Source organism: Coenobita brevimanus, chromosome 17, assembly GCF_032717465.1.
Source record: "Coenobita brevimanus isolate Jiangsu-jjx chromosome 17, ASM3271746v2, whole genome shotgun sequence".
Classification (NCBI taxonomy): Eukaryota; Metazoa; Arthropoda; class Malacostraca; order Decapoda; family Coenobitidae; genus Coenobita; species Coenobita brevimanus.
In genome coordinates, this window is record NC_136970.1 from 34,634,863 (window position 1) to 34,640,961 (window position 6,099).

Here is a 6,099-nt window from a genome sequence, read left to right on the forward strand (position 1 = left end):
AGCCCTAGCATGTATTCAATATGGACGGTGGGTATTAGAGCCGAAGTGGTGACATGCAGAGAGGTGTATGGTATGTAGGAGGACTACTGGGCCTTGAGAGCAGGCTATGAAGCCTATGCCCAGAGTCGGACACACACACACACAAAAAGAAAAGTCAAACTCCCAACGGAGTTCAAATGACTACTCAGCACACACACACACACACACACACACACACTTTTTTTTTTACAAAGGAGACGGAGGAAGACGAGGAAGAAGAGAAGAAGGTGGAGAAGGAGAAGTAGTGTGAGAGGAAAAGGAGGAGAAGTAGAAAAGGATGAAGAAGAGGGGGAATTAAAGGCGGAGAACAAGAAGATGAAGAAAAGAGGAAATTGTCAATACTTTATACCCCTTGGTTGGCCTGAACCCATCTGTGTTTGAGGGTGTCATGGTCGTGTTGGGTAGGGGTGTGTAGAAGAAGTGCGGTGCATGCTCTGTAGTTGCTGTCTTTGGTTTCTGTGTAGTAAGAGTTTGTATTCCCTCCTGTAAATTATAACTCTTTCACTCAGTTTAGTTCAAATTACCTACTAGCACCTAGTTGCTGGAGAAGGAAGCCTTTATGTGGTGGCACGGATATAGCCTGGGGGCTCAGCTACTTAGTTGTGCTAACGTCTCTCATTCACTTCCCTATACCCCGAAATGAGGATGGTGGTCTGTAGGAGAAAAGGATCTTTACATTCAACTGAGCCTGGAGTTGCAACTACTGCTGCGCTAACAGGGGCATGGGAGCTTATGGAATGTATCCACCAAATACGCCAGTCAGGGAACTGTGTCCGCCTCATTTTGCCTGAGAAGTGAGTATGCTGCCACAACATCACTCACACTCCTGATCAACAAATAAAATTGCGATAATTTATGAAAGAACAACAGTGCCACCATTCCACGGACCTTCCATGCTCTTGTGGTGGCGTCTTCCTTAATGTATCAGTCCAGCCAACACATTACAGTTTTACCGAGGTGAGTCACAGGAACATGAGAGTGATTAACACGGAATGGGTAACAATAAGATATTGGTGATTCTGATCACAGTTACCATGTAGTGATGTTATTGCGAGCAAACCCTGCTAAAACATTGATTTAATCATATTCAAGCCGAATTTTACCGCTTGTTTCTTTAAGCGCTGGAAGGACCGTAGAACTCCAGTAATTATTCACCTGATGAAGAGGATAATTAGAGCTGATTTGATCATAATTAAATTTTGTCCAGACGCTTCTACTTACCATCAAGTATTCTTAACTCTAAAATGAATTTAGAATAAAGCCTGGTGACTAAAATCATCGATAGTGTCAGTATATGAAATATGGTAACACTAGTGTAGTCACATAAAAGAATCCCAGACAAAACAACTGGACAATGGCATTACTTCTGAGCATAAATTTAGTACAGTACTTTCCAGTGTTAATTCTATTTGCCCCCCCCCTTTTTTTTTTTACCATATAATTTCAACTTTATAAGACAGAGATGTGCACTGCCATTATTTTAGAACCCACTAGTGATGACATGATGGCAAATAGAACCTGTGGTCAAATAAATATTATCATCTCAGCCCTCATTATCCTCTTCCACCTGAAATTACGGTTTCCAAGGAATAAGCCTCTGTTGTATTCACCGTCTTCATCTGCTCGAAAGCCGCAGTAAAGCGACCTCATGAGACACAGCGGGAGAGATAAACCGGAAAGCCCAAGGTAAGTAATTATTATGGACGTGTCTGCCTTCCTGTCTGGCGGTTTGTTTGTCTGTATGATCATCCATTTGTTTGTCTTTCTCTTTGTCCATCTGTCTTTTAGTTTGTATGGCTGTCTCGGTTACTGTTCAGAATGAAGATTTTAAAGCATTTAACAAGAAACTTCATTTCTAAACGTCAGAAGTTAATGACAAAAAAAAAAGATCAACTGTGAAAGCGAATGACATCATTCATTGCCAGACGCCCTGTATCCCAAACGGGGTGGCCAAGGGCTTAGAGTTAATTGTTTTACAGGGAGGGACACTAATCCTCCACCAACCCCACTTGACACGTAGGGAGAACGTTATGCCAACAGCATCTGGTGTTCCCAGGCGGTCACCCATCCAAGTACTAACCAGACCCAACGTTGCTTAAATTCGCTGATCGGACGGGAAGCGGTGTACTCAACGTGGTATGAAAAATATAAAAATATATATATATATATATATATATATATATATATATATATATATATATATATATATATATATATATACATATATATATATATATATATATATATATATATATATATATATATATATATATATATATATATATATTTACATATATATATAGAGAGAGAGAGAGAGAGAGAGAGAGAGAGAGAGAGAGACAGACAGACAGACAGACAGACAGACAGACAGACAGACAGAGAGGAGGGGAGGGGGAGAGAGAAAGAAAGAAAGAAAACAAAGGAACAAGCACACGGGGAAAAATAGAAAGGTGGATGTTGCTGGGAAAACAGTGCAAGATTAGCGCCGAAGATTAATTGGACGAGCAGAGCAGAAAATAAGAAAGTGTGCGTGTGTGTGTGTGTGTGTGTGTGTGTGTGTGTGTGTGTGAGAGAGAGAGAGAGAGAGAGAGAGAGAGAGAGAGAGAGAAAACACACAACATGATTTGTAGGAAACAGGTGTGCCTTTCTATTTCTCCCATTCCTCCCTGCTCACACTCTCACTCTCTCTCGTGCCTCACTCTCTCTCCTCCCTTCCTCTATCCTCCTCTCCTGTTTCCCCCTCCTCTACTTCCCACTCTGCCTCTTGCTATCATTCTGCCTCTCTCCTACTCTTCATCCTTTCTCCCTCCCTCCCTCTCTCGTAATCTGACACCTTCCCTGTCTCCCTCCTCTTTCTCCCTCCTTCCGTGGTAGACAGCCTTCGTCCCCTCCCCTTTGCTTCCCTACCGCCTTCTCTCCGTTTTTTCCTTTCTCTCGACTTAGCTTTTCCCTCCAAAATATCTGATTACCTCCCATATATCCTCTCTCTCTCTCTCTCTCTCTCTCTCTCTCTCTCTCTCTCTCTCTCTCTCTCTCTCCCCTACATCTGGTACCCTCCCATCTTGTGTCCTATACTGTCACGTTTTTGTTCCCTCCCTCGTTACCCAACACCAGTCTCTCTCCCCATTCTTCCCCTGCCTTCCCTCCCTCCGTCGTTTCTGTCTCCCTTCATCCCCCTTTCACTCTCTAACAAGCTCTCTCTCTCTTTTGTCCCCTTCCTCCCTCCTCCCCCCTACCCAAATGACTCTCTCTCTCTCTCTCCGTAGTTTTCTTCTTTCTTCCCCATGTTCGTCTCAGTGTGACATTAATCCTCATTTATTTCCTCGTTTCCTTCCTGTTTGGCATATTTTTTTTTCTGTTCTTTTCACTTTCATTCCCTTCCTATGCCCTCATATCTTACACACACATTTCCTTTTTTTTTTTTTTTTTCCCCTGACTGGCTCTTTCTCTCATTTCCTTCTTTCTTCCCTACTTTGTTTTCTTCCGACCCGAAATTCATCCTTTCTCTATTCCTACCTTCCCCACCCCTCCGTGCCCTCTTCCATTCCTTCAGTATCGTCTCTTGTCCCACCTTCCCATGTGGCACTAACCCTCCCTTTCCCTCCCTCCCTTTCTTCCCCAGTGTCTCCTTCCCTTCCTCCTTCCTTTCACTACGTGGCATCTCTTTCTCCCTCGCGACCTACACGACCTCTCTCTCTCTCTCTCTCTCTTAGCTTACTCTAGTCGTTACCAAACAGCGCAACTGAAGAAAGGTCTCTCGTATTAAAGAAATTTTATCTGGGCTATACATAATCTCTCTAGTTTGACATGTTTACCCTGTGCTGAAGAAAATCGCCAGATGACAAAAATATTATATAAAATTCTTTACTCTGGGAGAATATGTGTTTAATTCTTCCTACTGCCAGAAGAATTTATTTAACTTTGAGAAAATCTTACTACTGAAGGGGTTAATATTATTGTAGGTATATCTAAACTCTTCCTTCGAGATGTCTAACCTATGTGAAAAGTATCGTTTGGAAATAAAAGTAAACAGAGCGTCACCAGGATTCAAAGCATTACAGCAGCCCTCTCTTATCACCCACCTCTTTTTCTTCCTTCCCTAACCCTTCTTCCCTCCCTTCCTCCCCCTCTCCCCCTTCCATTTAGAATCCTTCATTTCCTCTCTCTCCTCCCTATCTCCTTCTTTCCCCTCCTTTTCCATCTTCCTCATTTTCTCCCCTCATTTCCTGTTTCTTACCTCCTCCACCCTGCTCGCTCTTTCATCCCCTCTCCTCCTACATCTCCATTCCCGTCCTTTCCCTCTTTTCTCACCCATTCTTTCTGTTACTTCATTTTATTCTCCTTCCCTTTCTCATCTGCCCTCTAGTCTTTCATTATTTCCCCCCCCTCTCTGTCTCTGTTTCTGTCTCTGTCTGTCTGTCTATCTGTCTGTCTCTCTCTCTCTCTCTCTCTCTCTCTCTCCTGTTCCTCTTCCTTCACCTCCCCTCCCCTCATCCTATCTCTCCTTGAAAACCTCTCATTTTTACGTACCATGTTTTCTTTTGCTTGTTTCCCCTTGTGTTTGCATTTAGTTTTCTGTTCGTAATTTTCAACAATTTTTCCCCAGAATTTAACTTCTAACCACGTACCTCTCACTCTCTGCCACTTCATCGTCTCGTGAATGTTGTCTTGGAATGCTGTGCCAAATATCTCTGTTGTTTGACGGTTTACTTTCTTGATTTTTTACCTACTGAATTTTTTTATTTTTTTATTTAAACATTTTACATAAGTATTATTACATAGTCTTAAAGCCTCACTTTGGCTCATGAGGCTATTTGAAAAGACTGAACTTAAAAAATAATCATGTTACTTGGGTACAATACAGTAAATTAAAATGATTTTAATACTTGGTCACAATACAATAATAATCTAATGTATCTCCTTTTTTTACTATTAGAGTTATATAACAAAAATGAATTGCAAAGTATATGTTTATGCTTCATTATTTTATGTGGGTAACAGCAGCGGGGTAGGGAGTGTTTTTCTCCATCTATTTGCTGCCAGCTTTACATGGTGTGTAGACATCCTTGTTACACCAAGTGTGGCTGCCGTGAAACCATTCCACAGACGTGCAGTCCTGGCTGTGTAGGTTCGCTGATGCTGTGACGTGTGTGAGCGAGGTACTGCCACACGTTCATCAGAGGTTTGCGCCGTTCTTGTGACCCTTGGAGTGGTGCAAGAAGTAAGACACAGTGGAGCCAGGTGGGAAGTGTGCTGCACCTGAGCCTTGTGACAGACCACAAGTGCTGACACATCCCGACGGTGATCCAGGGATGTTATGCTGGAGAGACTTGACTGGTCATTGTCTGTCTCCACCAGTCGCACAACACGACGCTGTACTGCATCCAGTCTCTTCATGTGTGTGGCAGCACTAGACATCCACGACAAGACTCCATATTCCATGTAGGGTCTGATTTGAGCCTTGTATAGTGTGTTAATGCCCCTTTCATCAAGGCTGCCTGTCGCCCTGTGTAGGGCAGACACCCGCTGGGAGGCCTGTCGGGAAACAGCATCCACGTGATGGTCATATCGTAGCTCATGGTCTACCGTTACCCCCAGAATTTTTATTTGATTCTGGATTGGCAGACTCGTGCCTCCAAACTGCAATGCTTCAGACAAGGCCTCAGAGGCAGCTGGAGACCGGGATATCACCATCGCTTGAGTCTTCTCTGATGCAAAGTTGACCTGCCACATCTTTCCCCACTCCTCCACCAGCTTCAATTGCCTGTTGATGACAGTGATAGCATGTTGGCTGTCACCACGGCAGTAGGAGTAGGATAGTGTGCAGTCATCTGCAAATGCCTTCACTGCTGGTAACTGTCAGAGAAGATCATCAATATACAAGTTCCACAGGATCGGCCCCAAAACTGAGCCTTGTGGAACCGAGGCTCGTACAGGTGCTGGTCTGGAAGTTCGCCCATTGATGACCACTCGTAGAGTCCTCCCCTGAAGGTCATCTTCCAGTAACATCAGCAGGCTGCCTTGGATGCCCTTGGCCTTGAGTTTTTTGATAAGGCCTGA

The 6,099-nt window shown here is 43.6% G+C and overlaps 1 pseudogene; it reads right to left on the reverse strand.

The window, feature by feature from the left end:
- Positions 1 to 2,070: 2,070 nt before the first annotated feature.
- Positions 2,071 to 2,189, reverse strand: LOC145391264 (5S ribosomal RNA; annotated as a pseudogene).
- Positions 2,190 to 6,099: the final 3,910 nt, after the last annotated feature.